The 21,126-nt window shown below is 42.4% G+C and overlaps 1 protein-coding gene across 1 annotated transcript in view; it reads left to right on the top strand.

The window, feature by feature from the left end:
- Window positions 1-21,126, top strand: part of RalGPS (Ral GEF with PH domain and SH3 binding motif) — a 183,887-nt gene that overhangs the window by 11,196 nt on the left and 151,565 nt on the right. Inside the window, exon 2 of the mRNA XM_076202316.1 lies at window positions 17,124-17,162. The gene's annotated coding sequence lies outside the window, so the exon portion shown is untranslated. The remainder of the gene's footprint in view (window positions 1-17,123; window positions 17,163-21,126) is intronic.

Raw genomic sequence — 21,126 nt, 5'->3', positions numbered from 1 at the left:
TGGCTTCCATTGCATTAATGGATTTGTCTGATGACATCTAAATAATATGAAGGAGAGAGGATGGCCATGTTTGCTGGGACCACGGTATAGGCTGGTTTTTGTCTACTCTTGGTTACTGCGGGCGTGTGTGTGTGTGTGTGTGTGTATCGCGGGGCGGGGTGTGTGTTAGACCAGCTGCCAACAAAGTTTGAGGTATACACAGTACTGCTTGGCTTCCAGCGTCACGCATCGTTACGTGTTTCTTAAGTCACGTCACTTTCTTCCTCCTTTTGCTCATCTTCATCTTCGTCCTCTTCCTTCTCTTCCTTTTCGTTCTCTTCTTTTTCTGTCCTCGATCGTGTCCTCATCCTATTCCTCGTTCTCTTCCTAATCCTCTTCCTTTCATTCTTTTTTTTTTATTTTTCTTAATCTATTTCCTTCTTGTCTTCCTTCTTCTCTTACATTTTTTCTTTTTCTGTTTTCTCGTCTCTCTTCTTTATTCTTTCTTCCTTATCTTCCTTCTTTCTTTCTTCTATTTTTCCTTCTGGCTCAATTCCTTTCTCTTTTCCTCCTCCTCTTCCTTTTACTTCTCTTCTTCCTCATCTATTTTCTCCTCTTCCTTTCCCTTCTCCCCTTATTCTCTTCTTCCCTCTCATCTTCCTCCACTTCTTTTCACGCTCCTCCTCCTACTCCTCCTTCCTCCTCTTTCATCTCTATTTTATCCTCTTCCTTCTCTTGCCCCCCCCCCCCCGTCTACCACCCAGGGCTCCTTCTCCTCTTCCTCCTTCCTCTTCTCCTCCTACTCCTCCTCCACCACCACCTCCTCCTCCACCACCTCCTCCTCCTCCTCCTCCACCACCTCCTCCTCCTCCACCACCACCTCCTCCTCCTCCTCCACCACCACCTCCTCCTCCTCCTCCACCACCACCTCCTCCTCCTCCTCCACCACCACCTCCTCCTCCTCCACCACCACCTCCCCCCTCCTCCTCCGCATTACCATCATTACCGACATAGACATCATTCTTCCCCTCCGTCATCGGGGTTGATTTATGCCCGGGCTAGATGTGTAAGTCTTGTGTACTTGCTAGTAGTGATGTGCACTATTTCCATCAGTCTCTCTCTTTCCTCTAACGCGCGCGCGAACACACACACACACACACACACACACACACACACACACACACACACACACACACTGGCCCATTGTTTTCGATGCGTCTATATTTATCCATTGACCCAAGTGAACGCTAGACATCTTCAGCTGGACGATAATGTGACGTCAAGCCGCGCTGAGCTGCATCCGAAGGCATCTCCTTTGCCCGTTGTGCTTGGTAGCTGTGGGGAGGGAGGAGGCAGGTCACTAGAAGCCGCTGGGAATCGATCTAGGGTTTGTGTCGTTACGAGGAAGGTTCGAGAAGGGGAAAGGGAAGGGCGTGTCTCTTACGTACCGGCTGATACTTTTCCCTAGGGGTGTGGCGATGACGATGCCGATTCACCAGAAATAGTTCCGATACTTGCCGATGCCGATTAATCGGCACGCCCCTAATTTTTCCTTTCATTATAACTGCCGCCAGGAGGTCTCGTTCGTTTAGACAACACCTTAGCCCATAGAATATAGCCCATCTTCTCGAATAATTCTTCTTTGCTGAGGGGCGCATTTGATGTTGGCTATCGCCTGGTGATTTTATTCGTCCATTTGGCCTCTCCTCTGTCTGGGAGAGGGTTCCTCCGAGGCGAAGAGAATCGTCTGTGGGTTAGGCAGGACTAAGTCCTTAGAATTGGATAAATTCGGCACTACATGCAGCATCAGCAGCAAAGGGTTAATGGTAGTGAAGCGAATCTTTGTCTCGTTCGTTATGATGTAATGCATAACATGTTTCGTTCTAGCCAGAGCTAAGGGGTTTAGTTAAGCAGTGAACAGGACTCCATATTGAGTCTGAGCTCAAACTGAGACGCAGACGACACAGGTGACGCAGCACAGCAAAAGCAGACTTCCTATTGCTGAATTGAAATATAGTTTGAACTTATCTCTCACATTAAATAACTTCCAGATGTACCTCAGCATTTCAAGTGAGAGAGAAGTTCAAACTGTACTTCAGTTCAGCAACAGGAAGGCTGCCTTTGCTCTGTGCTGCGTCGACTGTGTCGCCTGCGTCTCAGTTTGTGAAGGAGAAATTGGGTACGGAAGATTTTTTTTTCCTGGAGTAGATGTATCCTTGGGGTCACACACACACACACACACACACACACACACACACACACACACACACACACACACACACACACACACACACACACACACATATATATATTTCATATTTTTTCGCATGTTTGCATTTGCTGTATTGCCTATGTACTCCACTTCACTACCTGCAAATACACAAGTGATTATTTTTTGTGTTATAACAAAGGGTGCGTGTTTCAGAAAAAATATATAATATTATTTATTTATTTTCATTATTATTATATATATATATATATATATATATATATTATATATATATATATATATATATATATATATTTTTTTTTTTTATAAATAAAGGGTGCGTGGGAAGTTTTGGAAAACGGTTGACAGCTCTTGTTGTAGACTCTTGTAGAGGATCTGTGGTCGGGATGGACCCACGGAGAAGCAGGCCAGGCGTCATCGGTTTGGTAAACAAACTTTCCTCAATGGAAGGTTGTCAACATCGCGGATTCAATAGACTTAAAAATAGCCTTTGACCTTGTGCGAACGTGCTGCGCTGTAGTTTGTTGTGTATGTGGCAGAGGAATGTGTCTTCATGCATGTTGATCAGTTCTCGTGCACGTTCACCAGTACATACGTGCACGTTCACCAGTACATACGTGCACGTTCACCAGTACATAGGTGCACGTTCACCAGTACATAGGTGCACGTTCACCAGTACATAGGTGCACGTTCACCAGTACATAGGTGCACGTTCACCAGTACATAGGTGCACGTTCACCAGTACATACGTGCACGTTCACCAGTACATACGTGCACGTTCACCAGTACATACGTACACGTTCACCAGTACGTTCAGTACCATTGCTCACTGTATAGATGAAGTTGGCGTTCTCAAACTGGGGAATGGGAAGATGGTTTTGTTGAGGCACAAAGAGACTGTATGAAGGGGTGATTGTACCGACGGCATTGTATGGGACAGAGGCTTGGAATTTAAGAGGGACAGAGAGGATATTTTTTAATGTGTTTGACGTGAAATGTCAGATAAGTATGGTAGGGGTTATTAGGTTGGATAAAGTTGAAAAGGAGATGGCAGATAGGGTTGATGAACGTGTATTTGGATGGCTTAAACGTATGGGAAGAATGAGTGAAGGAAGATTAGTTAAAGGTGTATGGAAGGCAGAGATGGAGGGAGTGAACGTGAGGGGACGACCGAGGATGAGATGGATGGATGGGGGAAAAGGGGCATTGGTAAAGAGAGGAATGTCTGATGATCAAAGAAGGGAGCAGGCAGGAGATAGGGATGAGTGGAGAGTGGCTGAACATAGACGATACTGTTATGCAAGGGAGGGAGGGGCGGGGGGTGGAGTAGGGTTGAATCTTGTATGTGAATGATTCTTTGATGCAGCCCGAAGGGATTTCTCCCCGTCTTCCCTTGCTCTGCATGAGGGGACGGAGAGGGGGAGGGGATCGCAGATTAAGTGAAGCTTTCTTGCTGTCGATGTACTATGTCTTGCTACATTGCGTCTGACCCAGGGCACCGGGCGGGAAACGGGGATGACCCGTCATCCATAAAGAGTTAAGATGAGAGGGAGGATAGGATGGTGGATAGGAGTGAAATAGGTGGGAGTAGGTACGTGCCTTTCACTTGGCTACCTCCCTTATAAGGGGGAAATACTTTTGATATATAGATTGGTGTGTGTGTGTGTATATATATATATATATATATATATATATATATATATATATATATAGTTTAGGTATTTCTTTTTCTAACATTATTTAATTGTTATTATTTTACTTTTATTACATTTTATTCATATAGGCTGTTTACTTACTGTCAAAAATGGATACCATGACAAGTACGTCGGGTCTTTTATGTTTTCCTTTTTTTATATAAATTTTCTTTTATATATATATTTTTTTCTTTCTATATTTTTGAGGCTTGCGAAGGTGTCACCCACCCGGACCCCTCGCACTGGTCCGGAATGCCCTCTCGCGTACACGATCACAACATAATTGGGGTGGAGTAACTGTAGATAGATCTTGATAGGGCAACCGGTTTCCGCGGTCTATTGGCTAACCAACAACAATAATTACGCAATTCTTTCACTTGAGATTCACCGAAATTCGGAAGTTTCCAATGTAAGGATGTTTCCAGCGTAAAGGGGTTATCACGATGGACTAATTTTTCCTCCGATTGTTGGAGCAGATTTGTAGCGTCCAGCTGTCGGGAAGTAGTCGGATATGCTGGAGGAAGATGATTTACCTCCAGCATAATATCAAATGACTTTTTTTTTTTTTTTTTTTTTATAGAAAACATGATAGTTTGCTGTAGCGATTTGACGGCGGTAAAAGTGTTGGAGGTGGGCGATACCGCCGATGAATCGGAGGTTGAAGGAAAAATAGCCCGGTGTGATAACCCTAGGAGGTTTCCGGTGTAAAGAAGCTTCCGTCATTCGGAACGACAGTCGTTTTCGGAAATATTTTGGATGTTTGGGATGGTTAGGATTTTTCGAGATTCCGGAGGGAGATGACGACAGCCATCAGGCGACCGTCGTTATATTGATCATAATAATATTAGTCAGTCGGACTGACATTTCCTGCCGTCGGCTGATTGGCGGCGGCCCGGGGAGGAGGAAGAAGAAGAAGAGGAGGAGGTGGAGAAGGAGGAAAATTAGGAGGAGGAGAATAAAGAAGGGGTGGAGGAAGAGGAAGAAGAAGAGGAGGAGAAAAAAGAAGAGGGGGAAGAAAAGGGAGAAGGAGGAGGAGTAAGAGGAAGAGGGAGAATGAGTAAGAAGACAGAGGAGGAGGAAGAATAAGGTGTAAGAAGAGGGAGAAGTAGTAAGGAGAAGAGGAGGAGGAGGAGGAATAAGAAGGTGTAAGAAGAGGGAGAAGTAGTAAGGAGAGGAGGAGGAATAGGAAAAGGAAGAAGAGGAGGAGGAGGAAGAGGAATAAAAAGAAGAGAAAGTACATATTCGATATCTACATGATTATGATGATAGAAAATTGCGGAAATGTTAAAGTTGGCAGTAATTTGATTAAAAATTAAAGTAAAATGTAGTAAACCGTAATCTGAATAAAAATTGGAGAGAGAATTTAAGGGGTTTTATGTAAAATAATACTTTTGAAATGAAAATGTCTTGAACGCCATTACCGATGGTGAAGCAGGGAAGGTCATCATATTAAGACCGCAAGACTTAAACTGGACAATTCAGGCAGAGATCAGAGTGTGTAGGTAAAAGCAGCTTTGTTAAACATATGCGGTCAGTGACTGGAACCTGATATATGTGACGTGACGGGGGAGGGCGAAAGCGTGAATGAGCTGATTCGATGACTGGACGTGACGTCACGGGATTGGATATACTAACGGGGAAAGCCCCCCCCTTCCCCCCCTTGTCACGGTCCGGGGGATAGCGTCATGCATAACAAATCCACTCCGTTTATCTAAACGAGGCAAAGAATATCATCGTAATTATTATTATTATTATTATTATTATTTTAACGTGTTTCGTTATTATTTAATATATTGAAGTTAGGATCTAAACAAAGCGACATGACGTCATTTGGAATGAAATGGAAGGAGTCGACTGACTCGTTTGTTTTATTTCTTATTCGTTCATTTGTTGATTTATCTGTTTGTTTATTTATTTATTTATTCAGTCTGTCTCAGCGCCGTATATTTACAAAGTGATATCACCTGTTGCTTTGTAGTTTTGTTCAGTGTTCCATCTTGCCAGTCAAGTGTAATGCTCCATTGTCTTCTGTTTGATAGCAAAGTGTGAAGGTGATATTTCCCTGTGTGTGCGTGTGTATTCACCTGCAACTGGTCGGTGTATGGCAATCCCCACTTATGGAGTTGTTGCCATAGTGAGATAAACTTTTCCTAGACCCTGTTAAGTCCAGTGAATAACATAGACTCCTTAATTTGTTTTTAACTCGTAAATGGTCAAAGAGTGTAGATCGACTTTCCATAGTGTGAGTGTGTGCGTGCGTGCGTGTATGCGTGCGCATGTTTGTGCATGTTAATGCATGGTCATGCTTTTGTGCGCACGCGCGCGTAATACATGTTGCCCCTCCCAGCCCCCCCCCTCCCCCAGCCCGCCACCTTTTTCCCAGTCCTCATTACCCCCCTCCTCTCGTTCCCCACGTCCCTCCGCTTCCCCTCCTCCCCCTCTCTCTCACTCCCCTCCTCTCCTCCCCCTCTCTCTCACTCCCCTCCTCTCCTCACCCTCTCTCTCACTCCCCTCTTTTCCTCCCATCCTCCACCTCCTTCCCCTCCTTCTTCCTCCCTTCTCCCCTTCTTCCTCCCTTCTCCCCCTTCTTCCTTTCTTCTCCCTATCTCCCCTCCTCCATCCTCCTCCTCCCCTCTCCTCTCTTCCCCCTCTCCCTCCTCCCCTTCTTCCTCCCTCCTCCTACTCCTCCCTTCTTCCTCCCCTTCCTACTCATCCCTTCTTCCTCCCTTCCCTTCTTCCTCCCTTCCCTCCCCTTTTCCCCTCCCTCTTCGTTTCCTCCTTACCACGTCCTCCTCCTCCTCCTCCTCCTCCTCGCATTCCTCGTTCCTCCTAGTCGGCGTCGTTGTCGTCTTGGGCGGTGTCTTTTATCTCTTCTCGCTAAACAATGCTTTTCTCACCTCTCCTGTTTTTCACACACTGTTCATCTTTTGTCTCCTCTGTCCCCCATCTCCCACCTTCTCCTCCTCCTCCTCCTCCTCCTCTTCCTCCTCTTCCATTTGCCTAACCTTCGCGATAGACTTGTCCTTGAACGCCTGTTTTTATTCTGTGAATTGCATGTTGCCTTCTACAGCTGGCTTGTGGACAAAGGTACAGACTTGCCTTAACCTTTCCGTTGCCGAAAGAAATTGCCTGGATGTAGCGAGAACAAATGTTCAATTTGTTAGTATTGTTTATCAGGAAGGTTATGTTATCGTTGAGAAAAGTAATAATGTATTTCTAAATTATATATATAACTGTACGCTGAAAAACGGTGAGATGAATCACCCGTAGACGATATGACGTCATGTCGTATGACCAGATGCACCGGTTTCCCAATACGATATATTTATCTATTATTAATTTGTATATTTATTTCAATGTCTTTTTATCGTTGCTGGTGTTCATTCTTGCATCAAATACCGAAGATAATTTCCTTTGAAACCGATGTGTGCGTGCGTGTGCGCGCGCGTGGCTTGATTAAACAATTAGTTCTACTATGATTGTTGGACTGCTTGAATGAATATATATTGATTAATTACCCGACCCGCTGATAAAGTACTCGTTCAGCGGTCAGCTTGGCCTCGCTAAATAAGCAACTGTTCAATAAATATAAGTAGATAAATAAGATAAATAATTAACTACCAACTAGTAGATGTCTTATTTATCGTGGTATTCATATATGTGTGTGTGTATATATATATATACATATACATATTCATATACATACATAATTTGGGTTCGTGAGTTGGTTATATTGTTTTGTATTTGTTTGGATACTTATTTACTTTGTTTAATTTGATTGTTTTCTTGCGCCCGACCTCGTTATAGACCAAAGGGTCGCCTGTTGGCATATTGCCATGGAAACCCGTTGCAAAAAAAAAAAAAAAAGGTATATATTCGTCATTGAGTGTCAGCCTTGTTTATACAATGCCCTCTTGACCTCTCGGCTTGTGTGAGAGGTTTAGATAAATATATATGCGACCTGTCGTCTTGATAGTGTCTTTTCTAGTCGTCTTGCTGAACAAGAGGCCAGGGTTGTTGGGACGGCATCGTAAATGACAATTTATATGTGTAATATGAAAGTGTGTGTGTGTCTGTGTGACGTGCGTATGTGTATGATGTGTAACATCACACAAACTGTTCTGGAAACCAACGCATCTCATCGCGTACAATGTGCTCACAACGGGTCAGCCATCTTGAGTCTGCTGGCAACCAAGCACGGGACGGACAACAAGAGGAGTAAATAGACATCAGCTCAACAAAAGAGAGAATCCACCTGATCCAAATCAGACTTGCCTGGAGTGTGGAAGGATATGTGGATCAAAAATAGGACTCCACAGACAGTCACCTCCGTTGGCACCAGCGACAAGGACCTCAGCATCACCAGCCAAACTCAATCACTTCATCTCATCTCACCGGAGCACTGTCGTCGTCGATCACCAAGGGACCCTAAGCATGATGTGTGTATGTGTACATATGCGTGCATGTGTATATGTACGTATATATATATATATGTGTGTGTGTGTGTGTGTATATATATATATATATAATATATGTATATATATATGATTATGTATATTATATAAAGAACGTGTGTGTATCTGTGTGTGTGCATTAAGTTGTTCAAGTGGCTGTCTCATTGCCTAGCAACCATGGCGGCCCCCCTTATATGGGCGAAAGAGCTCTTTGGTTCGTGTACCCACGTTGTGTGTGTGTGTGCGTGTTGGAATGGACGATAATTTACATGTATCCTCATGTCTACATGTTTTTTTTTATAATATCTTTTGGTCTATGTATACACCTTCATTATTTACATGTTTGTTTTATTCTACAGTATTTCCCAGCCATTTGAACTATTTTCTTACTGTAAATTAATTAAAAAGAAGTATTCGTACAAAACGTGCTTATTAACCATACGGTGTCGAATAGTTTTGGAAACAGAAGAACTTAAGAATGAAGGAGACGTCAAGAGATCATAAGGCATACACTCGGCAGTTCCATGTCCATTACCACCTGTCCTCCCCATCCACAAAATTATCTAACCTCGTAAAACAACCAATAGTTTCAGCACTCGTTACATGGTTAAGTCCATTCCATTCATTGTCCACTCTATTGGTAAACATTTCTTATCTATTTCCATCTTAAATCTAGATTTGTTCAATTTAAATCCATTACTGCGAGTCCTGGCCTGTTGTCTTTATATGAGGTGAGGTTGATACTTATATTCTGTAAGGCTCGTTTCCCCCGCATCGACTTTTCGCCGTGCGTCGTCCGCGACGCGACGTCGTGCTCTCAGACAACCATGGATGTTTAAGGACGTTTTCACATGTCACGACCACATGTGGAAGCGTTCATAGACACCCATGGTTATTTGAGAGCACGACGTCGTGTCGTGGACGGCACACGGCGAAAAGTCGATACGTGTGAAACGAGCCTAGGTCGGTCTCTTGTCTATAGGTATTTTCTTATTCTATATGTGCATTTTTATTTGTTTTGTTTCTTTCCTTCCCTCCTTCCTACTTCCCTCTTTCCATCCTCCCTCCCTCCCTCATTTCTTCCCTTCCCCTTCTCTCCCTCCTTCCCCTCTCTCCCTCCCCTCCCTTCCTCTCTTTTCCCGCCACTCCCTTCCTCTCCTTCCTCTCTTTTCCCTTCCTCCCTCACCTTCTTCCCTTCCTCCCTCTTCTCCCTTCCTCCCCTGCTCCTTCTCCCTCCCTTCCTGAACACTTCACTAACTCGAATATTAACTCCTTTATCCTTTAATTTCTCCTTCAAGGTAATATCATCCTTTGGCGTTGGAACAGAAGCTATTTTGTGGAGTTCCTATGAAGATTGCTGTGGAGGGGACGGGTGAGGGGTTGGGGGAGGGGAGGTCGGATGGGGGGGAGGTGACAGCCGTCTTTCACCCCAATAAGTGTTGGAGGATTGAAGTCTTATTGCATTGTCCTATCCTCCAGTCTCTCTCTTTCTCTCTCTCTCTCTCTCTCTTTCGAAAAGTATAATGATATAACCCAATATTGAAATAATTGGTTGGGAAAGTGAACCAATGTGTTGTATGTGTATTGCGTGCGTGCGCGCGCGAGCTGACAGCTGTCTGACTACGTTGTCAGCCCAGCAGGTGGTGGCAGTTGGGGTAGGTTACATGGCAGCAAGTCGCTTAGGTAACAAGACTCCGTTGGCAGTGGTGGCTGGAGGGGTGCGGGGGGGAGGTTGGGGGTGGATGGCCTTAGCGATACGGGTACCAGAGGTATTAAATGAGCCCTACATGATCAATATTATCGTGCAATGTTCCGTATTGTGCACTATTATCAATGGTGTAAGGATATTGTAGAATGACATAATATATTGATATTATATTGACAATATATATTAAGTCATCCTTCAGCACCATCCCTACACCGCCAATAATATTGTACAAAATAGAATATTGCGCAATGATATTGATCGTGTAGGGCCTGCTTTACATACAACTACCTAAACTCACCTGTTCGACACCCAGAACAAAGTATGTAAAGAATCATTGTAGAGGAGATAATTACGACGAAGATGAAAGGAATCGTCTGGCGGTAGACAGAAGATATTTGTGAAGTTGGTTTTTATGCTTGAGAGATGATTATTCTGTCATCACAATATGTATGCACATATAAATGTGTGCGCACGCGCGCGCGCGTGTGTGTAATATAGATTACTTTACCTTAGCTTTTGTAACGAAACCGTATTTGGCGCTGTAGAGACCCATCAAGGACGAGAATATTGTAAACCAATTCTGAACACGAACTAGCTATAGTCAACGTGCCCTGTGTGGGATATAATATATATATACAGTATATACACGTATGTATGTGTGTACATCGCTTCCTGGGTTTGGGTGGCGAAGACACCGCCGACATGACGTCATGTCGCGCTCCGTTAAAGTTTGAGCTCTGATGTACGTTAGTGCTTAAATATGCATTCAAATAAATATATAGATTATTGTATGTGTATATATATATTTTTCCACTTGCAAATAAGAGGTTTTGCATTTCCTTAAGGACAGGGAAGTCGGAGCCAGTCTCTCAAGCCGCCCCCATACAAAAACAAAGGATGAGGGCTCTAGACAATCGTTTGACGAGCATCGTTGAGCCATGAACGATCATCGTTAAGCAATAATTGCACCGAGCTAAACGGGAATTTCGTCACTGTGTCAGGCAGGCAATCTGCTGCAGGTCAGGTCGGTGGGCAGGCAGGCTGATGTACAGTAAGGCAGGTCGGTTAGCAAGGCGGCAGGCAGGTCGGGTATGAAAGGAGATCAGGCTGGCAGGCAGCTCTTGAGTTTTTAGGAATAATGATTTATTGATTATTATTTTACATTTAAGAAATCATTAGTAATAATTTAAAAAAGGTGAATGGTGTACGCCATGAGGCCCAGAGTAGCTGGGGCAGGTGACGGTCACTGCAAGTGGGGATCGGAGAAAAGTGCGGGACTCGAACCCGCGATCAGGAAAATTCGGAACTTGCGTGCATCCGATTACGATACTAGTACACTAGAATAACAGTAAGTTCTAATGATAAAGATGGCAATAATAAAGATGATGATAAATCGAACCGTGTCGCCAGCGAGTTGGACCAAGAGCATGTTTCGTTAAGTTCCACGCTACAAAGTGCGCTGAAAGGGGGTTTTGCGATATTAAATCAAACCAAGCATGGTGGTAATAATAATAATAATAATAATAATAATGATGATGCTCATCTCACGCACAGAATGGTTGTTGAAAGACATTCTTCTCCGTCCTTTTTCCAAGCTTTCTTCTCTCCTCTCAAATATTTCCGTCCATCTCCATGATGGTCTTCGTCTGGTGTCCATGCCATTATTTATTTTATTTTTATTTATTTTTTTACAATTTTGGGGATGTATTTCTTCTATTGATTCTTTTCATGAACCGTAGTGTAATGTATTTTTTATCTTTGTGTCGTACATTTTATATGAAGAATGATAGTCATTTTATATTATTCTTTAATATTGGGCACACCGCCCTTGTGTTGACATATTATCATTTATGAAAATATCCACGCTTATTTATCATAGGTAGAAAACAATAGTAATAGCAATGAATGATAATAGTGAATTATGACAGTAAATGATGATAATGAACGTAGTAATTGGTAATGATTAATGCATTGGTGTGGGTAGGTAATTTGACCGCAGTCATTGAAGTGGAGTGGAGCTTGACTGAAATCACCTGCAAATAGTGCAATGTAGGTTGATTTATCCCACCTGCAACAGATATAAACAAACAAATAGAAAATAGACAAGGTCATAAAGATTAAGGGTATTATACAAAGGAGTAGACTATGGCCTACGTGTGTGTTCTGAGGAGATTCCGTGAAGTTGATTGATATGTTCAAGCAGTTCCAATCTAGCAATGCTGTTCGGTTTCTCTCGTCTCTCACACAACTGAGGGGAGCTATCAGTGTTCAGAAAGAGAGAGAGAGAGAAAGAGAGCGTGAGTAACAATTAAAATCACCTATGTGGAACGGTAGAATGAGTGATGTTTACGTGTGAGGTTTAGACTGACAGTGACACAGGCAGACACTGACAAAGCCAGGCAGACATAGACAAAGACCTAGATATGGACCCTCGCATCCGACCTAGTTATGGACCAAAAGGTCTCCTGTCGGCATGCTCCGCCTTTGTAATCCTTTGAGTAATAGACAAAGACTGGAAGACAGACAGGCAAAAGCAGACAGAGAGAGAACATGTTAGGTAATGACTGGAGCCGACCACGGGTTCCCTGTTACGAGTACAATGCTTGTAGGCGAGGCGAGCGTAACGGTGACTGCAGATGAGGACTCGGCGGCAGCGCCAACGCAGTCCCTGTTACGTAAGGAAACATTTCTGTCAAGGATAACCCTCCCTCCTCTATTGGTGCGAAGGGGAGGTGACAGGCAGGCAGACAGGGTGTGGTGAAGAAACGTGGGCGTTGGTTTGTGAGTAGTTGAGGGGTCTGGTGTATTTCTTGTGGTGTGAAATTGGTTCTCATTGAATTTGCAGTGAGCTGTTTTATTCAGCTACATGGTGAACTTTAATAGACGATATAAGGGGGGAACCTTGTTGAGGCCCGTGGCAATAACATGAACTTTAAGAAGTTATATCGAGCTGCAGAGGAGCAAGAAACAAGATTCCCTTTAAGCTGTTTATTCCGTACTGAGTTACAGCGATACAGTTGACGAACAACGAGACAAATGTTCACAGAAAACGTGATACACACGTAAAGGGTGTATTATTTCAACAGACCTGTCTTGATTTAACTGGTGTTTGTGTTCGAAAGGAACTGTAATAGACTACAAATGAGTCCTGTGTTTTGGTGTAAACTGCTTGTTACCCAGAACAATGTATGTAAAGTTTGCCACTAGTCGGAGGGTAATTTACCTACCACGTGATCACTGATGATTAAAGGAGTTTCACTAACCCCCATGGCTTGCAACAGAAAGTTTAAATCTTCAGTTCATTTGATTCCTTTCAAGATTAGAGCGTTGAAGCGTGGCTTTGCATAAATGTGGCAACGTCGCAGAGTATGGAGCACCTGGCTTGCAGGTCTATGTGGCAACGTCGCAGAGTCTGGAGCGCCAGGCCCAAGAAGCGAAAGTCTTCACTCCCTCTCTCAAGTAGGCGGAAGCCCACCCACCACTCAACTCCCAGATCCCATGGTTTTGTGATGAATGAATGAATGTGGTTTTGTGGAGTGGATAGGTGGAGACTCCAGGTAGGCTCCGTCCCGAAGATTTAAACAATGTTAATGGGAAAAGGGGGCGGTGTGAGACTGTAGGATTTTTTATTTTATCTTCAGGAACTCAACAACAACAAGACTGCATTGTGCGCAATCATACATGACAACACCAGGTACGGCGGTACCTGGTTCGAATCCTGCCCAGGGCTTAAATTATTTCAGTATCGCTGCGCTTCGAGTCGTTACTCCAACTCGTGGGCGGGGAGTTGGGTGTGTGTGTGCATGTAAGATCATAGCATTACCCATAGATCGGTCATACGAGCTCTGGGCTCTCTTCCGGGAGGGAAATAGCTGTCGATCACGAGTCCAACACGTGATCCAAAGACCAAGGTGAATCATACAATATACTCTGTAATGGATTTTTGGGGGAAACCCCCAGTCCATCCATAGCATTCCTAAGAGAGGTACTGCTCGGCCAGACGGTCTAGGGAACAACAAAATCATCAAAATAACAACAAAACAAAAATTCCGTTTTCAAGAAACAGGTTCTCACATTGCGACGTGAGCGTCGCTGCCGTTCCTGTGACAGGTGCCTTCTTGTGGTTCCTCACTTTTATACCTACAACTGTTGTACATGACATTGGAATATATATTTATTCCCAGTGTTTTATTAATATTATAATTATTATTATTATTATTGCTGTTATTGTTATTATTATTTTATTTTCTTATTTTTATCTTTAAATATATATTTCACTAGGAAGGATTCGAACCCATGCACCTGTGGGGACGGTCCATCATGCTGACCACTACAACACTTTTGTGGTGTAGTTGTAATGAACTATGGTATGATGTTGTTGTAGGATTGTATTGTCTGTTTGGGAGGAATTTGTGTGATGATAGATGGCTTGTGTGATTTTCATTGTTGTGATGGCGTGGGGCACGCACACACACGTACACATACACACACACACACACACGCACGCACAAACACACACACACACAAACACACACGCACAAACTATGCTCTCTGTGCGTGTGTGTGTGTGTGTCTGTCTGTCTGTCTGTTTGTTCGCGTTAGAGTAAAAACAATTACCACAGACGAAGGCGGGGGGGGGGGAGGCAATGGAGGAAGAAAGCCTTACACCAAATAGGCTCAAGTTAATAGCTTGGCAATGCACCCGTCACAGGAACGGGAGCGACGTCGCTGTCACAAGAGGAGTAACGGACGCTTCGCTCCTGTCACAGAGAACAGATTCGTCTTTGAGGTTTTCCGGGACCTTTGATTAACACGTATCAGTCTGTATGTACGAGGCGTTGGTCAGTAAGTATCGTTTTGGTTGGTGAATGCTCTCTCTCTCTCTCTCTCTCTCTCTCTCTCTCTCTCTCTCTCTCTATATATATATATATATATATATATATATATATATATATATATAATACACACACACACACACACACACAATATCCCTCTCTGTTAATCTCAACATCTTTGCGCAACAACCCATCGCAAAAATAAAAGTAAATAGATTAATAAAAATAAATAAGTAAGAATAAATAAATAAAAAATACCCACAGCATGTGTATCAGGGGTTGTTACTGCTGGTGCAGGTGTGCTGTGTCGGTGATCGGAGATAGGTGGTACCGACAGTCTATGACGTCATATTTTGGCGATGACGTCATAGTTTGGCGATGACGTCATAGACCTGATGGTTCTATGATGTGGTTATGGAGGGTTTAGTATTTGATAAGACACGTGTGTGTGTGTGTGTGTGCGTGTGCGCGCGCGTGGTTGTCGATTAGTGGAGGTCCAATGTGGCGCTAATGTGATTATATTTAGACTCGGGAATGTTGTAGGACTTCAGTATACCTTGCCTATTTATATATTTATTTACTTATTATTTGTTTATTCATTTCTCTTCTTTATCTAGTTTTCATTATTTTATACATTTCTAGGATTCTCGTATCGTTTCGTCAGCCGTCATGGTATCGCTCGTTTCTAGGTTGTGTAAACTTTGTGGAGTTATCGTTCGTTTGGCTTCTAGACGGCTCATCAGATTGTTCCCCCAGATCTCATCCTTCGGTATTATTTCCACCTTTGGGGGGGGGGGAAGTTGAAATAAACTAAATTAAGCCTGAGAAAGTCGAAATTCTGAAATGTTTATATGATCGGCTCGTCTCTCGTTTTCTTCTGCATCCTCTCGTCCACCAAGTCAGAGGAACATAATGGAGGAGACTGGAAGAGACCATAAGGCCTACACCAGGCAGTTCCATGTCTTTTACTACTTTTCAACACTCTCCATAAAGTTCTCTCCTCTTTTCATAAAATAACCAATTGTTTCAGCCCTCACTAACTACCTGGTTACTAAGTCTATTCCATTCGTTAACTACTCTATGGGTAAACCCGTTCTTGCCTATTTCCTTCTTAAACCTCAATTTGTCCAATTTAAACCCATTACTACTTCTGCCCTGTTGTCTTAATATGATGACCTTGCCTGCCTCACCCTTGTCAAAGCCCTTGGCCCAATTGAATGCCTCTGTTAGATCACCCCGCACTCTTCGTCTTTTTAGAGAGTCCTAAGACTGTTTTCTAGTTTTTGGGATCTTAGAAAAAGGAGCGAGGTGGTTGTTTTCAAGCGAGCAGCTGCCGCAGACAGTTGGGCGTGCCTACTTCAGAGTGTCTACTAGGAAATATATTCTTAGATTTTCCCAGTAGCCTATGACGCTGCATTCTTGAAGACCTAGAACCCAGTCTGCGTTTTGTGTGTGTGTGTGTGTGTGTGTGTGTGTGTGTGTGTGTGTGAAAGGGTCATCACACTGGGCTTCCATGAGCTTCACCATCGCCGACAGTTGAGAGTTCGTTTGAGTGAAAACGACTTTGGTTACAATGTTTTCCTTTTTCAAATATCCGTTATACATGGCAAAGCTGAATGATGAACTAAGAGAATGTTAATGTATAAGAATGTTAGACATGCTGTTGAAATGTTCTTGGAGAAATCTAGATTTCTGCAAGCGAAATCATAAGCTTATTATTCAAATGGAGGTTGGAGGTAGATTGTGGGAGGAAAATTTGCCCAGTGTGATAACCCTCCGATTCATCGGCGGTACCTCCAACCTCCAACACTTTTTCCGCCGTAAAATCACTTATGGCAATTTATTCTTTTTTTCTCAACAATTTACTTAGAATGCCATTTGATATACTGGAAAAAGTTTATTTTGGTCCAGCATATTAGATTCCTTCTCGAATGCTACGACATTTGGTCCAACAGTCGGACGAAAATTAGCCAATTACCCCAGTGCCCCTTTAATTACCGTGACCAACATCTTTTTATGTATATTGCAGTAGTTCGAACCTACAGTTGGTATATATGGTGTGTGTAATTATGTAAATATATATTATTTTATATGTTATATAGTATATACTGGAAGAACATTACCCAAAAAATCCTGGATACTACACAGTTTTGGAGAAGAAGAAAACGAAGTGTCCTTGGTATTGTCCGTTGAAACTTAAAAAAATTGTTTTTGTTGTTGCAGTTGGTCGTTCCGCCCTGCCGGCATCTCTAGCCATGTCAGGTAAGTGTATTCTCCTCCACTTTTGTCCACTTTTGTCTCGTAGGCAAGGGGAGAGGGGTTGGGAGAGAGGCGCTTGGTCCTCACGACCCCCGCTGCGGATATGACGTTATGACGTCATGTACTGTTTTGGCCCTTGGAGGAAAACGGAGATTGTTTTGAATCCCATGGCTGTTACATCCCCCTCCTCTCCCCCGCCACCGCCATCAACAGCAACAATTAAATGAAATCGTCAGGCGGTAGTTAGGAAATGTTTAAAGAAAATCATTATACTAAGGGATTACACTATTTTATACGAACCGCAACATAACAAACATCTTTTGACATGCATTTTCACACACGCGCTCGCACTAATTATGATTATTAGACAGTATGAGACAGGAACCATGGGTGATGAACCTTTCTTGTACACAGTTAGGTAAACATACGCGTACGCGCAAATACACATATACATGTGAATATATTCATATATTTTCAGTTATGTTCTTTATTTCTCAGTATGTACCTTTTGTTTCCTAGCATTTGTCAGTTCATCTACGAATTCAATGATGAGTTACAAAATCCCTAAGTAGACACCTTGTCAAGAAAAGTCGTTATTTGTTTTTTAAATAACTACTCTATAGGATTCTCACTATGGAAGATATTTAAAAAATACCTCGTTAGCCTTTTTTGTAGAAGAAGAAGAAACAAAGAGAGCTTAATTTACTTCTCTAAAGTTTCCCTCATGCCTGAAAGATCAATAATATTTGGCAGTAATGCGTTTTGCACAGTATTATTCGAAGTTCAAGGATGATATTTATGGGGAATGTATGTCAGACAAATAGTTGAATTTCTGCGTGTGGTGGGGAAGGTAGGCTCATTGGTCGGCCAATAGAATAATTCGTATTACAGAAAAGCTTGTCGAGGCTTTTTTTTTCTGAATTGATTCAAATCACCTGTATCGCAATGAAATGTGTTGATTGGATAATATATTGAAATGGTGAAAGGTTATTTATACTGGACAATTTTTATTTATAACTTTTGTAGACTGATGTACTGCTTCGATACGTAGTATCAGACTTCGTATAATCCATAACAAAATCGTAACTTTAGGGGGCGGGATGAAAACTGGTAAGATACATTTAGGAAAATTGAAATATTGCATTTTCCCCCATTTTCTTGGCATTCGAATGCATAACGGATGACGTAAATCGCTCACTGTGACGCCGTCTTTCTTTTGAATTAGACCAACCGTCGCGTCATGTCGTCCGCCGGCTAGACGCTGGTCACGTCCTCTCAAGGGTGGCTGGCTGGGTTGTCGGGGGTAGTCTAGGATGGCGTCAGTGGGGGGACGGGTTGCAGTAGGGTGTTAAAACCTATTACCCCCACCTCCCATGGGTGTCGTGTCGAGTTTTGCAGTTGTTGGGTGCAGTCAGATGTCAGGGATGGAGTCGGGAATCATTTTTTCACCGAGTGATGCATTAGAAGCGGAGGAAACTATAAACACACGTTGTTTTATAATAGTATATATACATAGTGGAAAAGCACATCAAGATATTTTCACCAAATACAAATCGGTCAATATGGGAAGAGAACATAAATTTCCACGGCCAATAAGACAGCCTTTGGAAGAGTCAAGGGAAGGAGAACGGTGGGTGGGGGGGGGGGTTAGTCTGCAGTCTCCACCCAGTCGCCCCTCCCAATTGAACCTTCCCCACACTTTCCACTGCCCGTCTTTTCTTTAAAAATACTTGGATGGAATTTCGCATGAAGCTCATTTTGATCTTAAGTGAAATGGAGGTGAAGGGGGGTGGGGAGAAGTGGGTTAAAGGAGATAAATCGAAAGATGGCGGGGTTTCCCTCCACATACGAAGAGACACCTAGCGGGCAGATGACGTCATGTCGCGCGTTGACGTTGAAGTCGACTTGAGCCAAGGCCGTCAAGGTAATCCAGATGACTTAGCTAGAACTGCCTCTCGAACCAATATCACAAGGTGGATCCAAGACATTTTGTGTTGTTCATTTACTTCTTTATTTATTAATTTATTTATTTGTTTTGTATATTAAATGTGACAAGAACTTGTGCACAGAAAGCGATATTCGAATTATGAAAATCTGGTGGACCGGAAAAGCCTAGACGAAGCCCAAGTTCCCATCATTACCCTGAATGTTCTGACAACTTGGGCTGATTGTATTCACTTGTAAGTATCAAGAATCGAACCCGAGCCTGCGGACTCGCATTTCCGAATTGAATCCTACGTCACAGAAGCACGAAAGCCTAAAGAAAATTATTTAAATCGTTATTCAATAGAATTTTAGATGTTTGCAAATCTACATGCTTAAGAAAGTGTGATATAAAGTCTTATTTTTTCTTACATTAAAACGCATTACTAATGATAAATGTAGAAATAAAATGTAATGCTAAGGTATTAACGTTGGATATCTTAAACTTTGACATTGCTGAAATAGGCGCGAGGTTTCGTTCGTATGTCAGAAAGTTCGTAAGTCGAATATTCACACCTAGAGGAGCATATATAATTGTGTATGTATATATATATATATATATATATATCTATACATATATATATATATATGTATATATATATATATATTTATATATATATATATATATATATATATCTATACATATAATCACTAGAGAAACTTAGCACCTTTGTAAATCACGAAAAAAATAAAATGTTGCATTGAAAGAAAAACTTGAGAAGGTCAACTTAAATATTTCGGCTGCCAACTGCAGTGCTGTGCAAGGAAGTACAGGATAGGCGCAATGGCTAAAGAAATACTGTACATGTACGTGATTATATATATATATATATAATATATATGTACGTTATGTATACATATGTATATATGTGTATATATGTGTGTGTGTATGTATAATTTTGTATATATAATTATGTATATACACATACATTATATATATATATATATATATATATACACACACACACAAGTAGTATTGAAACGGACAGAATTCTGATCTTATTCATATAATGTAGGTTTCTAACAAGGATCCGTTCATTTGGGAGGTGGGCATAAGACGAATTCACCAAAAACTTCCACATTATTTCTTATTCAACCCTTCGTCTCCATAGAGACATCCTAAGGAAACATCTGGAAAACGCAGAAATACAAACATGCAAGTACGAACACAAAATTTAAAGAGGTAATAATGATATACAGGGAAATCTTCTTGCTGTACAGAAAAAAATTAAGAATGACGCTCGACTGCCGTCGAATCAGGATGATCTAACGTTTGGGCGTAACGGTCATCTAGGGTGCTTTGGGGAGTGGTGGGGGGGGGTTAGCGATTGGATGAGAAATGGAAGAGGGTTGGGTCACCTGACCCCGATGGAGTCGCAGGGATGGGAGGTGGGGGAGGGTCCTCCTCCTCCTTCTCCCTCCTCCTTCTCCCTCCTCCTTCTCCCTCCTCCTCCTCCTCCTCCTCCTCCTCCCATCCCCGTATGTTTGTAGCTCTGTATTTTCCAGATTTTTCCTGAAGATGCCTCATTGTAGACGAAACGTTGAGCAAGAAATTAAACGGATGGTTTTGGTGAACTCGTTTTTGCTCAAATCCCGAATGACCGGATTCTTGTTAGAAATCTGCAAAATATTAATAAGACGATTATCAACTGTCAGAATGTTGTCGATTTCAATAATGCAAGTATATAAGAGAATATTCTCCCATATTTTTCGTATGTATATACATATATATATATGAATTTGCTATCAACTGATTAGGCGACGCCTATGTGGCCGTATAGCATCTCTCTGTGTAAGCCTCTCGACTTTAGTTTATGTGCATATAACATGGCCTTCGGGAAAAAATAATATTAAATAATAGCGTTGGTTTCCATGACAGATAATTAAGTTTTATTGGAATCCCTTGGTCCGATTATTAAATTTATTCTCTCTGTCTCTCTCCCTCTCTCCAACCCCCTTTCTCTCTCTCTCTCTCTCTCTCTCT

Source organism: Oratosquilla oratoria, chromosome 18, assembly GCF_046742065.1.
Source record: "Oratosquilla oratoria isolate Oo_2021 chromosome 18, ASM4674206v1, whole genome shotgun sequence".
In the NCBI taxonomy this organism is placed as follows: domain Eukaryota; kingdom Metazoa; phylum Arthropoda; class Malacostraca; order Stomatopoda; family Squillidae; genus Oratosquilla; species Oratosquilla oratoria.
Note: the sequence above shows the minus strand (reverse complement) of the source record. Positions and strands in the feature narration are given on the sequence as shown.